This window comes from Canis lupus, chromosome 1, assembly GCF_003254725.2.
Source record: "Canis lupus dingo isolate Sandy chromosome 1, ASM325472v2, whole genome shotgun sequence".
Taxonomy (NCBI): domain Eukaryota; kingdom Metazoa; phylum Chordata; class Mammalia; order Carnivora; family Canidae; genus Canis; species Canis lupus.
In genome coordinates, this window is record NC_064243.1 from 104,860,134 (window position 1) to 104,880,193 (window position 20,060).

A 20,060-nucleotide genomic window follows, 5' to 3' on the forward strand; every position below is an offset into this window, starting at 1 on the left:
AATATCCTACACTGCACAGTACAGCTTTACACATAAAAAAATTATCTGACTCACAATGTCAACAGCATAGTACAACTTATACCATGTAAATATCAATCAAAAGAAAGCAGGACATCTATATTAGTATCAGATTTCAGAGAAAATAAATTTACTGAGTAAAAAGGGGGAAAGTAAATAATGATAAAAGGGTCAATCAAACAAGGTGATTTGGCAATCCTGAGTGTATGTGCACCAATGAACAGCTGCAAAATATGTGAAGCAACAATTGAAAGGAGAAACAGACACATTTGCAGTTACAGCCCAAGACTTCAGGACATCTCTCTTAATAACTGATAGAATGATCACAGAAAATCAGCAGGACACTGATGAATTTTATGCCACCATCAAGTCACAGGATCTAATCAGCATTTTTGCTATACTACCCAAACACAGGAGATTACACATTTTTAAAATAACATATGCCAAGACAGATCATATTCTGGGTCATAAAACACCCCTTAACAAATTTAAAAGAACAGAATCATAGAGTGTGTTCATTGCCCGCAAAAGAATCCAACTATAAATCAAAACCAGAAAGTTAACAGGAAAATCTCTGAACATTTGGAAATGAAATAACATAACTTCAAATAATCCACAGGCCAAAGAGGAAGACTCATGGAAAAACACACATGCTGAAAGAAAATGAAAATACAATATGTCATAATCTGTGAGGTGTCTCTAAAGCAGTACTGAGAGGGAAATTGATAGCACTTAATGTTTACACTAAAAAAGAGGAAAAATATCCAGGAATAATCTAAATTGCAGTTCAGAGTGGAGAAAAAATAAACAAAAACCAAGCAGAAAGAAGGAAATAGTAAAGGCAAAAGCAAAAATAAGTAAAATTGAAAACAGGAAAATGATAAAAAATAAAAGAGCTGCTTCACTGAAAAGATCAATGAAATTCACAATTCACTAGCAAAACTATCAAAGAAAAGAAGAGAAAACACAAATTACTCATAACAAATTAAACAGGGAGTATTACTCCAGAACCTGCAGACATTAAAAGGATAGTAAGGGACAAATAAAAAACTCTGCACATATATACTTGAAAACTTAGGTGAAATGGATCAATTCCTCTACATGAACACCCTACCACAAATCACCCATGTGAAATAGATAATAGGTATACTTTGAATTGCCAAGTAAATTAGTAATTTTAAAATGCCCTCCCCAAAAAGAAGCCTTGTTGAGAGTTCAGTTAATATTGGTGCTTTATCCTCCATTCTGTGTGGCCACGTGGCCTGCATGGACCTTGAGCTGATACTGGCTCCTCACTTGAGCACATGCCCTAGATTCTAAGAGACCACAGAGTCCTAGGCAAATGTTGGTTGATACAACTCTCCCAACCATTCCTATGATAAGCGTTCTCCTCCACCTCCCAGGGCTTTCCCTTTGGCCTCTTTAGATAAGACACCTTGAACCCTAAAAGCTTACCACAACCCTGCTCTGTTTGGTTTGGTTTGAATTGACCAATGTGGCCTTAGCCCAGAACCCCAAAACATTCCATTGAAGGATACTAATAAAGGCATGTGCCTTTAGGTCCTGCCCTAAGATTTCTGCCTGTACCCTGCCTTAGCCTCCTCACATGACCCCTGTAGGGGTGCAGAATACTTCTCCCAGATCTGTAATATCTGTAATAAACTTCTCTACTTCATTTTCCCCTATAGTCTTTTGTTGAATCATGGCTCACTATCTGACATCTAAGGCTCTATGTAACAAATGTTAATACAACAAAGTCACAACAGCAACACTAGACAATTATTTCAAACTTACAAAGAATCAACAGAAATTCTACACAATTTCTTTCAGAAGATTGAATGGGAGGCAGTACTTTTCCCAACTAAATTTATGTTGCCATTATTAGCATAATGCCCAAACTACACTAAAACATTAAGGGAGAAAAAAGATAACCACCAACTAAATCCCAAATGAAGAGGTAAAAATTCTTAGCAAAATATTACCAGTAGAAATCAACAATACAGGGATCCCTGGGTGGTGTAGCGGTTTGGCGCCTGCCTTTGGCCCAGGGCGCGATCCTGGGGACCCGGGATCGAATCCCACGTCCGGCTCCCGGTGCATGGAGCCTGCTTCTCCCTCTGCCTGTGTCTCTGCCTCTCTCTCTTTCTCTCTCTGTGACTATCATAAATAAAAAAAAAAGAAATCAACAATACACAGAAAGAATTTTTAAAAAAGAAAGAAAGAATTGTGCACCATGACCGAATGGGTTCGAGGGACAGAAGGCTGTTTCAAACTCCAGTCAGTATAATAGACCATGTTAAGAGGCCGAAGAAGAAAAATCATGGGATCCTGTCAACTGATATAGAAAAAGCATTTGCGCTCTGTGTGTGTGTGTGTGTGTATGTGTCTCATTAATAAATAGATGAGATCTTTTTAAAAAGGGCGGGGGGGCAACCCAGGTGGCTCAGTGGTTTAGCGCCTCCTTCAGCCCAGGGTGTGATCCTGGAGACCCTGGATCAAGTCCCGTGTCGGGCTTCCTGCATGGAGCCTGCTTCTCCCTCTGCCTGTGTCTGTTTCTCTCTTCTCTCTCTCTAATGAATAAATAGATGAAATATTTTTTAAAAAAGGCATTTGACAAAATTCAACACCCATTTACTATATAACCTTTTGGAAAACTAGGAACAGATTTCAAATAATCTTGGAACAGAAGGGCATTTCGTCAACTCAGTCAAGAACTCCTATAAAAAACTTAGAGCAAACATAATTAATGGTGAAAGACTGGATGCTTTATCCCCAGATATTGGGAACAAGGTGCAGATGTCCACTTTCACCACTGGTATTTGACATGTTATTAGAAGTTCTACCCAGTGAAGCAAAGGAAGAGGAATAAACAAAAGTGATAGAGAAAAGGAAGTTAATATTGTACCCGTTTGCAGAAGACATCGTGGTTGCGCTAAGCTGAATAATGCCCCACCCCAAAGGAGAGCCACATCCTCATGCCTGTAGCATGGGAGTGTTACCATAAATGTTATAAGGGAATTTGCAGATGTGCTCTGGTGAAGATCGTGAGGTGGGAGATTATCCTGGATGATCTGGTAAATGTGGTAAGGTCCTGAGGATCCTTATAGGAAGGATGCAGGTAGGGACACCTGGGTGGCTCAGCGGTTAAGCGTCTGCCTTCGGCTCTGGAGTTCCAGGATTGAGTCCCAAATTGGCTCCCTGCATGGAGCCTGCTTCTCCCTTTGCCTGTGACTCTGCCTCTCTCTGTTCATGAAAAAATAAATAAAATTTTTTTAAAAAAGGATGCAGGTAGAATTAGTCATGTAGAAGCTGGTGAAGTGATGGAAGCCAAGAGGAAGAGTTAAACAAGTTTTAAGACGCTATCTTGCTGGCTTTTAAAAATGGAGGAAGGGGACTATCAGGCAGAGGATATAAGCAGCCTCTGGATGTGGGAAGGTAAGAAAACAAATTGGATCCATTTACACATGTGGCCTCCAGAATTGTAAGAGAATACATATTAGTTGAAGTCATTCAGTTTGTGGTAATTTTTCACTGCATCACCAGGAACATTTTTGAAGATGTATATATAGAGAATCCAAAGGAATGTACAATTCCTAGGAAAAGTAAAATTTACAAGATGTTAGAATACAAAAGCATGTAAAAATCTATTGCATTTCTACATACTAACAATTTACACCTGAAAACTGAAATTTAAAATATGTGTCGGGGCACCTGGATGGCTCAGTGGTTGAGACTGTGATCCCAGGACCCTGGGATCAAGTCCCACATCAGGCTGCTTCTCTCTCTGCCTATGTCTCTCCCTCTCTGTGTCTCCCATGAATAAATACATAAAAATATTTTAAAAATATATCATGTATGATTGCTCAAAAAGGAAAAAGTAGAAGAAATATGAGCCCATGTTTCAGTGCAGGGTCCTCTGGATCTGAAAGGTATCAGTTACTGGGAAATGGCAGAGTGACTCCAGGAATTTATAATGCAGATTATCGCCTTGTCAGAAACTACAGTTGGAATCTCAGTGACTTTCTATCTTATTCGTCATTATATTTTCATTTACTTCACTGTGTGGTTGTTAACCTCCACACACTTGATTTTCAAGCCCCTGACCACAACCAACTATCACATGAGATTTCAGTTAACCATCTGGCCATTCAAGTCACGTCACTGAAGACCTGAAGGAACTCCATATTTTGTACCTACTTTGTACAAAATTATGTGCCTTATGTGCATTTTCATGTCACAAAAGTCTCAAAACAACCCATGGGTTTATGTACCGCTTGTTATAAAACGGGGAAAATGTAAACTAAACATACCACCTGGGTCACAATGTGTGAAAGGAAAAATATCACAGTAAAGAAAAACTATATTAAGTTTTTTTTTTTTTACTACATTTGAAAACAGATCAGGTAACATAGATCTTAAGATCATAGTTTGAAATTAATCTTTTATATCCTTTTAAAAAAAGATTTTATTTATTTATTCATGACACACACACACACACACACACACACACGAGGCAGAGACACAGGCAGAGGGAGAAGCAGGCTCCATGTAGGGAGCCTGACGTGGGACTTGACCCCGGGTCTCCAGGATCAGGCCCTGGACTGAAGGCAATGCTAAACTGCTGAACCACCCGGGCTGCTCCTCCACTGCTATTTTGTATTCAGGTTTGGGTATTTGTTCACCAACATTAAACCTCAGGATAGAAGATGTGACACAGCAGGACTCCTTCCATGGCATGAGTCCTTTGCTGACTTGAGAGGTGGCAGTGGGAGCCAATGTGGAAAACACATTGGAACTTTTCCTTGGAACTGGGCTGTGATGAGAAGTGCCTGCCAGGAGCATCATCATCTTTTCCTTTACCCTTCCTCTAGTTTCTGAAGATATAGCAGAAAGTAATCTTTGAAGATACTGGTGACAATTCCAGAAGACAAAACACATGCCACCAATGTGCTGTGCTTTTAAATATTCTGGGTTTAATTCAGTTGCTGAATGAGCTGATTGATGCATTCACCTTGATAGCCAGGTAAACCCACCTCCTTGAGGAAAGCCCACTCGATTCTTGGTGGCATGATGGGCCACTGAGAGATGGAAAGACGTAAGAATTCAGAGTTCCCCAGAAAGGCAATTTCATGAATGGTCTTCCAAGCAAATAACACCATACTTCCCCAGGTGCTCCTCAATCACTGTGTTGTCTGTCAAAGGGATGGACTTATTCTTGACCTTGGCTTGTCCACATTTCAAGATGAGGTCCCGGACAGACTTCAGATTTGGAAATCCCAGGTCACATAAGATTCCACTATCCTCAGCATCTTCATGGTCTGGGGGGTTACTCTGAAAAAGACACGACTGAAAATCTGCAGACACAGCCCTGCAATGGTCCTCTGCACCAGTGAACTCACCCCATTAATCCTTTGGATATGTACAACGAAGGCCAAGGAATGTTTATCTGGCACTTCCAAGCCACAAGGTTTCACTTCCAGTTGTCTAAGGTGCACCCTGTCACACTGCTGCCACCAAGTATCATTTAGGAACCATTACAGTTGCTTAAACTTGAGTTCTTTTCCTTTCTTCTACTCCTTCTTGTCCAAGTCTGCTTTGTTTGAGTGGCTTTAAGGGCCTGAGAAGCCTTCCTCTTTTTCAGATTTTCTGGAACCAAAGGAATTTTTTTTCTTCGCTATTGCTCTGCCCTGTTTTCAGAGATGCAGCTACTTGAAATTGATCTTTTAAAATCCTTTGGAGATTTGCTTCTAGTAGTAGTTTTTTTATCTAATAAACATTTCCAAACAACTTGCATTAAACTAGTGTAAAAATATCTTAGGGCAATTTATCTAAATAGCATTTAAAAAAATTTTTTTAAATTTATTTATGATAGTCACAGAGAGAGAGAGAGAGGCAGAGACATAGGCAGAGGGAGAAGCAGGCTCCATGCACCGGGAGCCCCACGTGGGATTCGATCCCGGGTCTCCAGGATCGCGCCCTGGGCCAAAGGCAGGCGCCAAACCACTGCGCCACCCAGGGATCCCTAAATAGCATTTAATAAGCATTTTCAACAACCATACCATACAACGGAAACTATGTGAACAGGAGGAAAAGGAATAAATTATTGGCATGAAGAAAATTTTGTTTTTCCCAACCAAGAAATCAGGAATTTTGTGGGTATACATTCAGTGTTTTTACTAAAGAGTATCCAGTTTTGATGGTTGACTACGGACAACTTTTAAGGCTCATTACAACCTCTATTCTGCCTATCTGGGCAAGCTGATAATAAAAGCTTGGGTGCTTCCTCCTTGAAACCAGCTGGAAGTTCAAACCACAATGGGCACCCTTCCCGACAGCTCCACCCATTAACCACTTTAGCACTCCAAATCAGTCACCATTTCCTGTTCCCTCAAGTCATTTTTGGACCAGTTTGGAAGTTTCCTGTGCTAACCCTAGAACTTTTCATTAGGTAACCAATGTTCTCATAACACTTTTAGTGCATGGCATCACCAGTCTTGATATCCAAACCCAACTTTGTTTAGGGTTCCACCTGTTCAAGTGGATGGCCACAGTGCAAAAGAACAAAAGATGTCTTGGAGGGTGTATATATGAAATTCCTAATTTATCTATTAAATAAACAAATGTTCTCCCTGTATCTATAAAATAAACAAATGTTCTCACTGTATACTGTTCATCCTAAATTACTTCATGACTGCTCCAAGCTCAATTTTTAGCTTATTTTTGAAATTATTTTATTTCTGAATTTTTCATGCTATGTTCCTTTCTTTTTTTTTTTTAAGATTTTATGGGATCCCTGAGTGGCCCAGTGGGTTTTGTGCCTGCCTTCAGCCCGGGGCATGATCCTGGAGTCCCAGGATCAAGTCCCACGTCGGGCTCCCTGCATGGAGCCTGCGTCTTCCTGTGCCTGTGTCTCTGCCTCTCTCTCATAAATAAATAAAATCTTTAAAAAAATAAATAAAAATAAAAAAGATTTTATTTATTCATGAGAGACACAGAGAGGCAGACATAGGCAGAAGGAGAAGCAGGCTCCACACAGGGAGCCTGATGTGGGACTTGATCCTGGTACTCTGGGGTCACGCCCTGAGCCAAAGGCAGATGCTCAATCACTGAGCCACCCAGCCATCCCTATTTTTGCTTTATTTAAATCAAGGTGCATACCATGAGTTTTTATTTGGGCACAAAACACATTAAGAAATATAATTCCATGGTGCATATTCATGGATGGGGGGCAGGTTTTAGGGGAGCAGAGTCTTGAACTTGCATTGCTATGGCATTTTTCATTATTGCAACATAAATATCCTGGGGCAGAATATGGAGAGAATAATTCAGGTGCAAAGGGTAAGTATATAATCCCCAAATTGTTCTTTGATTCTATCATGGAAGGAAATTATAGATTCTTTCAACCTTGAGAGCCTAATGGTGCACTGTTAGTGTGTGTTATGAAGTACTCTACAGAGGTGGGATAAACTGTGTTGGAAAAAGAACATGACTCCTTCAGGATTATGGGAAAATTATTTAAACTTTGTTAATTAAAGCATTAGAGCTATGATACATTCTGAAGAAAACAGTAGCAAAAGGTAATGGCAGGAGTTAACTATGAATCATGCACATACTGTTCTGGTTCTTTCCATTCCACTGCTTTCTCAGATAATCACTATCTTCAATTTCCAAGAAAAGGGAAATCAGTCGTTAATAACATATCAGTTTGTCATTCACAGTATAGAACTGCTATTACCATCTTCCCTTGCATTGTTTCTACCACATAATCCCTAGGAAACAAACTATCATTGTCCTCCCATGAAAAGGCCAATCCTTATAATTCAGCCAGAGAAGGGGGCCCTGAATGTAACTAGCATGACAACTTCTGTGGTGGTTTTGCATTATTCTCTGCCCCTCCTCCAATGCAAATTCACACAATACTGAATCTGACAACTCAGTGTCCTTGTTGTTTCAGGGAACATGGATATGAATGAGTCTCACCCAATGAAGTAGGCCCCTTCATCTTATCCAGAGACCATCAGGAAAGGCCTGTAAGGAAGGCTTAAGATCAAACTTCAGGTTGAAACTCATAAGTAGTAACAGAGCCTTTTCAAGAAAACTCAAGTAAATAAATATCTTATACACAGAAAATAATGAGCTACTTCCACACATGTTCCTGTTCCCATAGAAGTTTTAACATTGACATAATTATTCTGCAGTAACATCTCAGGTTAATCTCAAAGAACTAAAGACTTATTCCAGTTATATCCAGTTTTTCCTGGATTCTCTGATGTGTGATCTGTGAATTGTCAAAAAATTTACCAAATTTGTAAGAATTTCTAAGAATTCTCCCCTGTACAAATTCATTGGTGAATCCCAAGGACACACAGTTTCTTAAAGGTGTTTCCACATTCAACGGATTTAGTGTAGTTTCCCCTTCATAAATTCTCTCATTACATTTGATGAAAAATCTTAGGACATTCTTCATATTTGTAAGGTGGCTCTCTGATATAAATCCTCCAGTGTTCCACAGTTTTTATGTTGGGACAGAAGCCCAAGTATGACCATTACTTTTGTGTGGTTTCTCTGAAAGATGTATATTCTGATGTCATTGTGAGGCCCGGATAACAGCTCTGCACATTTACATGGTTTCTCTTCAACACGGACTCTGTTTTTGCAAAATAATTGGAACCCCAGGTAAGGGCTTTGCCATATTCCTTGCATTTATAAGGTATTGCTGTAGTATGTTCCCCAATTTTTGATCTTTGGGTAAAAACTTTGCCACACATATATGTATTTATTTCCAACATATTTACTCTTATCTAGTGAAAAATATGAATTTAAAACTTTGTAGTTAAAACTACAACATTTGTTGTACTTGTAAATATGAGCTATTTGGTGAACCCTGCATTTAAGGCAATATCTAAAAGTCTTGCCATATTCAGTACATTTGTAAGGTTCTCTCCAGTATGGATTATCTGATGACTGGTGAGGTGTGAGCCTTGAGTAAAGGCTTTGCCACACTCATGGCATTTGTAAGGTTTCTCTCCAGAATGAGTTCTTTGGTGAATCCTGAGGTCAGACCATTGTCTAAAAGCCTTGCCACATTCAATACATTTGTATGGCTTTTCTCCAGTATGAATTTTCTCATGAAGCCTATGGTGTGAACCCCTGTTAAAAGCCTTGCCACACTCATTAATTTGTAAGGTCTCTCTCCTGTATGGATTACCTGATGTTACTTAGGCTTGAATGGACACTGAAGGATTTGCCACAGTCATTACATTTGTAAGGTCTCTCACCTGTATGGATTCTTTGGTGATTTACAAGGTGTGAATTTTGACTGAAGACCTTGCCACACTCATTACACTTGTAAGGTTTCTCTACAGTATGGATTCTCTGATGACTTGCTAGGTGTGAATTTTGACTGAAGACCTTCCCACATACATCAATCACATTTATATGGCTTCTCTCCATATGGATTATCTGATGCATACTTAGGTGTGAGCCCTGAGTAAAGGCTTTGCCACACTCATGGCATTTGAAAGGTTTCTTTCCAGCATGAATTCTTTGGTGAATCCTGATGTCAGACCACTGCCTAAAGGTCTTGCCACATTCAACACATGTGCATGGTTTCTCTCCAGTATGATTTTTCCTATGATGCCTAAGGTGTGAACGATTGGTAAAGGCATTGCCACATTCATTACATTGGTAAGGTTTCTTTCCAGTATGAATTACCTGATGGTAAGTTAGGCTTGACCTCACACTAAAGGCTCTACCACATGCACTGCATTTATATGGTTTTTCCCCAGTATGGATTCTTCAATGACTTGCTAGGTGTGAATTTTGACTGAAGAACTTCCCACATATGTCACATTTATATGATTTCTCTCCTGTATGGGTTATCTGATGTTTAGTGAGGTGTGAACCCTGAGTAAAGGCTTTGCACACTCATGGCATTTGAAAGGTTTCTCTCCAGTATGAATTCTTTGGTGAATCCTGATGTCAGACCATTGTCTGAAGGCCTTGCCACATTCAATACATTTGTATGGTTTCTCTCCAGTATGAATTCTCTCATGATACCTAAGGTGCAAATGCTTGATAAAAGCCTTGCCACATTCATTATATTTATAAGATTGCTCTCCAGTATGGATTACCTGATGGCTTATTAGGCTTGAACACACAATACAAGCTTTGCAGCACACATTACATTTATATGGTTTCTCTCCAGTATGACTTTTCTGATGGCCAATCAGGCTTGCACTTTGGATGAAAGCTTTACCACACTCATTACATTTATGTGGTTTTTCTCCATTATGAATTCTGTGATGTTTTACAAGTATCAAACTTTGGCAAAAAGCCTTGCCACATTCATTACATTGATAAGGTTTCTCTCCAGTATGGATTACCTGATTGTCCGCTAGGCTTGAGCACACACTAAAGGCTTTGCCTCATTACATTTGTAAGGTTTCTCTCCAGTGTGTATTCTCCAGTGATTTGCAAGGTGTGAATTTTGACTAAAGACTTTGCCACATTCATTACATTGTAAGGTTTCTCTCCAGTATGGATTCTCTCATGACTTACAAGGTTTGAATTTTGACTGAAGACCTTTCTATATACATTACATGTATATGGTTTCTCTCCTGTACGCGTTATCTGATGTTTAGTGAGGTGTGAGCCCTGATTAAAGGTTTTGCCACAGTCATGACATTTGTAAAGTTTTCCCTATGTGCTTTTTGTTTTTGTTTTTTTGTTTTTTAAAGATTTATTTATTATTAGTGAGAGAGAGAGAGCGCGCGGCAGAGACACAGGCAGAGGGAGAAGCCGGCTCCATGCCGGGAGCCCGACATGGGACTCGATCCGGGTCTCCAGCTTCATGCCCTGGGCTGAAGGCAGCGCTAAACTGCTGAGCCACTCGGGCTGCCCCCTATATGCTTTTTGGTCTTGCGTCAGTGTCAATGGGAATAAAATCACTCCCATATTTATTAGCAATGTTGGTTTGGACCCTAGGAGGAATTTTCTGAAGTGGTGAAACTCCAGAACGATTGTTGACAGACTTCTCAAGTACATTACATTCATAAGTTTTACCTTCAGTTTGACACATGTGTAGTTCATCCCAAAAGCTTAATCCAAGCCTGTTTATAACATGCTTGTTTCCTGCATCACTTTTACCATGCTGATCTCTTCTGTCAGTGAGATTGTGTTTATGGGATACAGACATTTCTTTGTAATTTATTTCATTATGTCTCCACTGCCACTCAAAGTCATGCATATTTTCCTGGATTTCCCGAAGAAAAAATCTTTGATTTCATAGCCTTCAGACCTTTGCAACATCACTGTCTGGAATACTTCTGTATCACTGTTCTCCTTTGGTTGTAATTTCTTGATCACATGTGTAGGAGAGATATCTATAAGATATAAACAGCCATAGGTATCCTATTAATTACAGTTCACAAATAAACATTATGTGTTGAAAACATAGTATTACAACAAAAGTAGTATTTTACTGAAAAGTTATAAAACTTCCCATGATCTTCAAACTTTTAGGAATAAAGAAATAGGATTCTTTTTAAGCAAAGAAAGAGTGTTCATCTGTAATACAAATTAATTTTAGGAAAGCCAAGTTTCAAACACCCAATGACAAAAACACTCGTGCTGTACAAAATTATAGTAGCTCTTAAAGAAAGGATATTTTTCTTTTTTAATTCCAATATAGTTAACATATAGTGTTCTATTAGTTTCAGGTGTACAATATAGTGATTCAACAATTCCATACATCATTTGATCCTTGTCAGAACAGGTACACTCCCTAATCCTCATCACCTATTTAACCCTTCCCTGACCCACCACCCCTCTGGTAACCATGTTTGTTCTCTATAGTTAAGAGGTGGCTTCTTGGTGGTCTCTCTCCCTTTTTCTTCTCCCTTTCCTTGTTTGCCTTGTTTCTTAAATTCCACATATAAATGAAATCATATGGTATTTGTCTTTCTCTGATAGCCTTATTTTGCTTAGCATTATATTCTCTAGTTCCATCTATGTCATTGCAAGTGGCAAGATTTCATTCTCTTTTATAAGGCTGAATAATATTCTACTGTATATATCTATCTTCTTTATCCATTATCCATTCATATGTTGATAGACACTTGGGCTGCTGCCATAATTTGACTATTGTAAATAATGCTGCTATCGGGTGTATGTATCCCTTTGAATTAGTGTTTTTATTTATTTTTATTTTTATTTTTTTAATTTTTAAAATTTATTTATGATAGTCACAGAGAGAGAGAGAGAGAGGCAGAGACACAGGCAGAGGGAGAAGCAGGCTCCATGCACCAGGAGCCCAACGTGGGATTCGATCCTGGGTCTCCAGGATCGCGCCCTGGGCCAAAGGCAGGCGCCAAACCGCTGCGCCACCCAGGGATCCCCTGAATTAGTGTTTTTATAATTTGGGGGTAAATACCCAGTAGTGCAATTGTTGGATCTTAGTAGTTCTAACTTTCTGAAGGACCTCCATACTCTTTTCCACATAGGCTACACCAGTTTGCATTCCCAACAACAGTACAAGAGGGTTCTTTTTCTCCACATCCTTGTCAACACTTGTTGTAAGATAGGGTATTTTTCCACTATCCCAAAGCACATACCAATGGGCAGTAAATGCATATCTCATACTTGGCGAGAAAAAAAAAAACATTATACAGAATTTTCTGTATACTTGTATATAAATGCTGAAGAACTGGTAATATATTACAATGCTAAGTACTCCAAAACAAGCTTATCAGATGAATAATCTAAATAAATGGTAATCTAGAATTGCAAAACAAATATAGCATTGAGAAAATGAAGAATTTAATTTTTCTAAAGATTTTATTTATTTGAGAGAGAGCAAGAGCACAGAGGGAGAGTGAGAAGCAGACTCCCAACTGAGCAGAGAGCCCAATGCAGGGCTTGATCCCAGGACCCTGAGATATTGACCTAAGCTGAAGGCAGATGCTTAAACAACTGAGCCACCCAGGCACCCCAGAAAATGAAGAATTTAATGAAACAACGTTCACAAAATGAAATTTTATAAATACCCATTATAAAATTATCTGTACTCATGAAATAAAGCCATTTTACAACATTAACAATTGGTACATGTCAGTTATATGGCATAAAACATCTGTCAATCATAATAAAAATTAATAAAATATTCTAGTAACCCTTGATAAAACCAACAATAAATAATAATTAACCATATTATAGAAAGTTATACTTTGTGGAGCTCTAAACATTCCCCCTTAACAATAAAAGGAAGATTTCTATTCTAGAAAGAGCACACAATATGAAAGCTGACTTCTAAAATATCAGGTCAGGAAAATACATTATAAGGGAACTGGAGAAGGAAGTCAGAAGTCACAATTATGATTTTATGCCTACAGTTATGCAATAGAGCAATTCCTACTTATGCAGTGCCCTCCGGTTATGCAGTTCATTGGCCCCTATATACATGTAGCTCAGAGTGTATACTTTGAGGGTGTAGAAATTTTATTAACTAAGGTCAGAGACAAAATTGTTGAGAACTGCAAAATGAAAAAATATATATAATGAAAAGGGATATCTCATAATAAACATGACAAAGTTGAAGTAACTTTTGCATGTACTATAAAATATGCAATATTCCATACCATCTAAGAGCATTAATTTGGGTTTTTAAAAAGATTTTCTTTATTTTGAGAGCATGAGAGAGCTGGGGGAAGGCCAAAGGGAAGAGAGAAAGAGAATTACAAGCAGACTCCCCAGACACTGGAGCCCAACAGAGAGCTAGATCTCACAACTGTGATTATCATGACCTGAGCTGAAATCAAGAGTCGGATGCTTAACTGACTGAGCCACCCAGGTGACTTGCCTGAAGTCCGAGTGATATATGAGAGAGGAGAAACATTTCCTTGGGGAGCTCACAAGAAAGAAGGCTTTGTTTTGCCACAGAACTCTCCCACTGCAGAGTTTCTCAAACACTATTAATGGTACAGCTTCCTCTTTGCCCTTCTGAGCTCTTTCCTGTGTTCCCACCTTTCACACATTCCCACTCATTTGGTTTTATGCTATTTGCACTTTGTCCTCCACAGTCCAGGACTCTCCCTTGTTCCAGAAAGGATGTAATATTCAGGTTAGAAACAAATTACTGCTCATAAGAAGAAAAGAATGTGAACGTGATATGCTATGGCTTTTCCAGAACCCTGGCTCTTTGTTCGGCTGAGGGGAGAGGATATCACAGATGAATCAAGAACAAATAATTCATTCACAAATTCCTCCACTGCTTGCCTCCTAAGTGCATAGGAAACAGTATAACATGCAGATACAGAGCTCTCTTCCAAAAATTACTTAATCAGAAGCACAGGGTAAGAAAATAGAAGACTGGATATTTTAAAAAGTTTGCCATATGGTTTCATGTATTCCTTTTTCTTTCTTTTTTTTTTTCCTTTGGTTTCATGTATTCTTAAACTCTAGAACAACCCCTGAAGGAAGAGGAAAGTAAAAGTCCAGATGCTACATTATGAAGCTTTTCATTTCTGTGTCAGGAGCGTTTCAATCTCAATTAAGCAGGGCAGGGGCTCCCAGGAAGCAAAAAGGGAAAATGCAAAGATAACCAATGGCAAATCCCCACTGCTGGAAGGACATTATCCTCACCCAGAGAGACCAGGTTCCTGTAGTTCTCCAACATAACGTCCCTGTACAAGGCCCACTGAGCTGAGTCCAGGCACTCCTACTTTTCCTGAGAGAATTCTATGGCCATATCCCTGAAGGTCAACCATCCCTGAAATGAGAACACATTTCATCGAAAGGCCATGGGGAAAGTTATTCACACAAAATGAGAAGAGAGAAGTATAAGCATCAATTTGGCTAAAATGAGTGTTCAACAGATGCATGTTAAGGTATTCTGAACAATTTATGTGTCTCTAATTTTAATTTCTTATGCATTCCCATAAAAGATTATGATACTCTCCAAATAAGTGTGGATCATTCATTTCTGTGGACGATATATGAATGAAGCATACACATAAGAAGTGAATACTATGTTGTCTCTACAAAGTATTAGATATTTATGTTCCACATATTGAGTGATATTATCTAGATGTGCTAGAGCACAAGTGCTATCTTCAGATGACAAAATTCACAGTGGCTTTAAGGAGAAGTCAGAATCTAAAAACCATGATGTAGAAAACAGTGGCAATAACTTTAAGTTTTTGAACCCTTCCTATGAATGAGGCATTACTCTAAATGCTTTACATGTACTAACTTGCTATCAGCACAATAGCTCCTTAGGGGAAGATCTGTTCCCATCCTACAGAGAATGCTAATACTGGGTCAGAGGCACTGTAGGAAACTCTCCTCTGGCCAAGGAGCTAAGAAATGATATGGCAAACACATGAGCTCAGGTGGTTGGGTGTTAAAAGTGAAACTAAAGAATCAAACAGTTAAGTAACAGAGCACTGCAAGTACACTGACAGAGGTTTCTCTGAGAAAACTTGAAACAAGCTCAAGGTTTACAATATAGAACTGCATAAAATGTCCTCATAGATGCAGCATGCACATAAACGTAACTATTTTTTAAAAGATTTTATTTATTTATTTGGCAGAGAGCATGTGCACACATAAGCAGCGGTAGCGGCATAAGGAGAGGAGAAACAGACTCCTTGCTGAGCAGGGAGCCCAAGTGGGGCTCCATCCTAGGACCCTGGGATCATTACCAGAGACCAAGGCACTTAACTGGCTGAGCACCCAGGCACCTCTAAACATTACTAATCTTACCACTATTCTACTATTTAAATGATTAACCTGACAGTATAAAAAGAGCTGAAGGCCATGGAATGCACTTAAGATATAATTTCAATTGCTAAAAAATATGAAGCTTATTTATGAAGTGATGTCTTTTATAAAAACCATGGACATACACATCCATGTGCTTGTGCACACATATAAACAACACAAATTAACTGAAATGCAAAGAGTTCTTTCTCAACATAATTTTGAATGATTTTTTCATTATTTTCATTCACATGTATTTCAGTGTTTTTGGGAAAATGAAAATGTATAAATTGTACTTAATTCAATTTATCAATTTGTATAGTAAGCTAGTAAAGAGGTGGTATGAACATGAAAAAATATAGAATACTTTAACTCCAGTTTCTAGAAAATACCTGAATCAAACATATAAATACAGTTTTATGCATTTAAATGTAGGTGTGTAAGCATTAACAAAAGTCAGTTTGTTTATTCCACTAATAAACCAACAGTTCAAGATTAGATTTAAAAAGATTAGAGGAATTATCAGTGTTATACATTAATTGAACAGATTAAGATTAAAAAACATACAGCAAATTAGATACTTGAAAAAAAATGACAAAAAGGAAACTGGGGAATAAACTATTATTAAGCAAGAACATTTCATCAAATGTTATGACCCAGTTAAAAGCACTGTATGATTTTCCTCTTAAATTATGGTGGAGGAAGGAGGCTGGCTGGGGCTCTTGCCATTCACCATCATATGGTATGCCTGAGCAGGGACCAGCAAAAGAGGTTAAAGGAGGAAAAAACAGGGTGAGAGAGAGTCAAAGAGCTAGACTGTTGAAATTCACAGATGTAAGGACAGAAATAGGCTAAAAATGAAAGAGGGACAAAGATATTCCATGCCGGTAGGAATGTAAAGAGGGCAATGGTGGCTATATTATATCAGACAAAACACGCTAAGACAAAGGACATTATAATGGTAAGAAGGTCAGTTCACCAGGAAGATGGAACAATTATAAACACACAGGCATGGAACATTAAAGCCCCCTTATGTATAAAGTAAATAGTAACAGTAGACTTCAATGCTCAGTTTCAGAAGATCCAGAAGGAAGCAGAGGACCTGAACAGCACTGTCACCAAATGCAACACCCAATCTGCTGATAGTGAGTTAGTACATGTGAAGCATTTAGAGTAATGCCTTGTTCATAGGAAGGGTTCAAAAACTTCAAGTTATTGCAACCACCAGACAGACAGAACACTCTACCCAACAACAGCAGAATATGGTCTTCCAAAGCACACGTGAAAGACAGACTGCATGTCATCCCACAAAACAATCTTTAACAAATTTAGGAAGACTGAAACCATAAAAAGTATCTTCTCTAACTACAGTGAATTGAAACTAGAAACAAACAGCAAAAAAGGAAATAGAAAAATCCACAAATGTGGAAATTAAAATTCATTCTTAAGCAATGAGTCAAAGAAGAAACTACAGGAATTTTTAAAGTGTCAGATGAAAATGAAAATACAACATACCTACATGTAGGGAGGTGGTGAAAGAAGCAATGAGAGGAGTATCTACAAAGGTAAATATGTACATTAAGCAAGCAGGAAGATCTCAAACCAGAAATTTAATCTTACACCCCAAGGAAGCAGAAAAGGAAGAACAAACAACCCAATTTAGCAGAAGGAAGAAAGGAATATTACAGCAGATATAAATGAAAGAGGATAAAAAATATAAAAAAATCAACAAAGAGTTGTTTTGTGAAAAAAAAAAATCAACAAATTGACAAACCCTTAGCTAGACCATTAAAAAAAGAAAGAAAGAAAAAAAGAGGAGCCTGGGTGGCTCAGTCACTTAAGCGTCCAACTCTTGGTTTGGGGTCACGTCCTGATCTCAGGGTTGTGAAATGGAGCCCCATGGCTCCACACTCAGCGTGGAGTCTACTTAAGAATCTACCCCCTGGGGATACCTGGGTGGCTCAATGGTTGAGCTCAGGTCATGCTCCCAGGGTCTTGGGATCGAGTACCACACTGGGCTCCCCACAGGGAGCCTGCTTCTCCCTCTGCCTGTGTTTCTGCCTCTCTCTCTCTGTGTCCCTCATGAATAAATAAAATCTTTTTTTTTTTAATTTTTTATTTATTTATGATAGTCACACAGAGAGAGAGAGAGGTAGAGACACAGGCAGAGGGAGAAGCAGGCCCCATGCACCGGGAACCCGACGTGGGATTCGATCCCGGGTGTCCAGGATCACGCCCTGGGCCAAAGGCAGGCGCCAAACCTCTGCGCCACCCAGGCATCCCTAAAATCTTTAAAATATTAAAAGAATCTACCCACCCTTTCTTCTAGCCCTTTTCCTCATGTTCTGTTTCTCAAATAAATAAATCTTTTTTTAAAAAAAAGAAATAAAAGAGGGGACATTCCAACTAATGACACAGCAAGTTTTAGAAAGGACTATAAGAGGGTACTGTGAACAATACCATGCCAACAATGTGTAACCTAGAAGACAAGGGTAAATTCATGGAAACACACAACCTACTAAGACCTAATGAAGAAATAACAAATGTGAACAGAAGGACCTACAGAGGACATACAGGCAGGAATAAAAAATCTCCAACAAAGAACCCAGGACCAGATGGCTTTACTAAAGAATGCTACTAAACATTTACAGAAGAATTAACATATCCTGCTAAAAACCATCCAAGGAATTGAAGATGAAACACTTGCAAACTCATTCTATGAAATCTGCATGACTCTGATACCAATCCCAGATAAAGATACAAGAACAAAAGAATGCATGCAGTACACTAACAGAATGTACTAATAGAATGAAGGGGGAAAACCCCACCCTAATCATCTCAATTAATGCAGAAAAAGCCTTTGGCAAAATTCAGCAACCTTTCGGGATAAAAACACTCAACAAACCTGGAAGAGCAAACTACCCCAACATAATCAAAGCACACTGCCCACATACTCAATACTGAGAGATGGACCACTTTTCCTCTAAGATAAAGAAGGCAAGGATCCATGCTCTTAGCATTATTATTCAACAGAGTACCAGAAATCCTAGGCAGAGAAATTACCAAGGAAAAGAAATAAAAGCCATCCAAATTCAAAAAGGTTGATTTCATATTATAAAACTGATGAATAAAAACTTTCCATTCCATTCCCAATCATTAAAATTTTGAAGTGTTTTTTTTTTTTTTTTTTTTTTAAGTAGTGTCTACACCCAATGTGGGGCTCGAACTTACAACCCTGAGATCGAGTCACATGCTCTTCTGACTGAGCCAGCCAGGCACCCCTAATCACTAAAATTTTGAAGGCAGTGACTCATTTGCTCAGCTTCCAAGGTGGCATAAAAGCAGGCAGAACAGATTTCTCATACATATTGCTCTCTTTTTCTAGAAGTTACTGGGTATCTGTAGATACAATATCTGTGGATATTAAATCACACACATGATTTCTATGTGTAGTTTCTTTTACCCTAGCTCACAGAGAACTAACAGAGTGCACCCAGATGTGGCCCCCAACAATCCCTGCTGCCCAACCTTAATGACACCACGGGGCCCCCACCCATCTCCAATCCACGCCTGGTGTGAAGCCCAGCAGGATGTGCCCAATGGAGTTTCCTCATAGACTCCACGTCACTGCATCATCAAGAGATGGAATCTAAGTGGAAAGGAGAGGGGCTGAGGGAAGGCCTAAGTGAGTGTAAGCAAGCATGTGTCAAGGATACTTTAGAGATTGACAAGCCCAATAGGAAGGAGTAACTGAACATCAACCAAGAATATGATTTTACCTGAGAAAAAGCCATTTCCAGCTCCTCTTGTCTCTTCCTCCTCTTCTGAGTTTCTTCCTCAAGCAACATGAATCTTCCTTAGAAGTCAACCTTGAAAGTTGAAAATATGCCATTTAATATGCCACAACTGCACACACAGGGAAGTCCTCACCATGTGGGAGAGACAACCATCTACTGCCCCTGCCACAGGTGGGGCTCACAGACAGAAAACTCCTACACCATAAAGTGAGTTTGGCCACCCCTTTCTCCAGATCACATTCCCTTCCCAGTGAAGCCCTTATACACACTGCAGCAATGGGGACCTCAGCAGCACTGACCCTCCCCTGCAAATCACAGACCTGCCCTGATCAAACCCCATGAAGAGCAGAAACCTCAGCCCAGATCTCAGCCCTCAGACATGAAGGACCCAGAGCGTTGGTGCTTAATGCTGAATACAGACCAGAAACACCTGGGGCACTTTAAATATTATCGAGGCTGCACCTGCCCACCCCCCCATCTGAAAGG

General features: G+C 39.1%; 2 pseudogenes; both read right to left on the minus strand.

Annotated features, from left to right (window-relative positions):
* Positions 1-3,674: 3,674 nt before the first annotated feature.
* On the minus strand, positions 3,675-5,812 carry LOC112643401 (60S ribosomal protein L7-like 1; annotated as a pseudogene).
* Positions 5,813-5,862: 50 nt separating this feature from the next.
* Positions 5,863-19,625, minus strand: LOC112643416 (zinc finger protein 347-like; annotated as a pseudogene).
* Between the last annotated feature and the right edge of the window lie 435 nt (positions 19,626-20,060).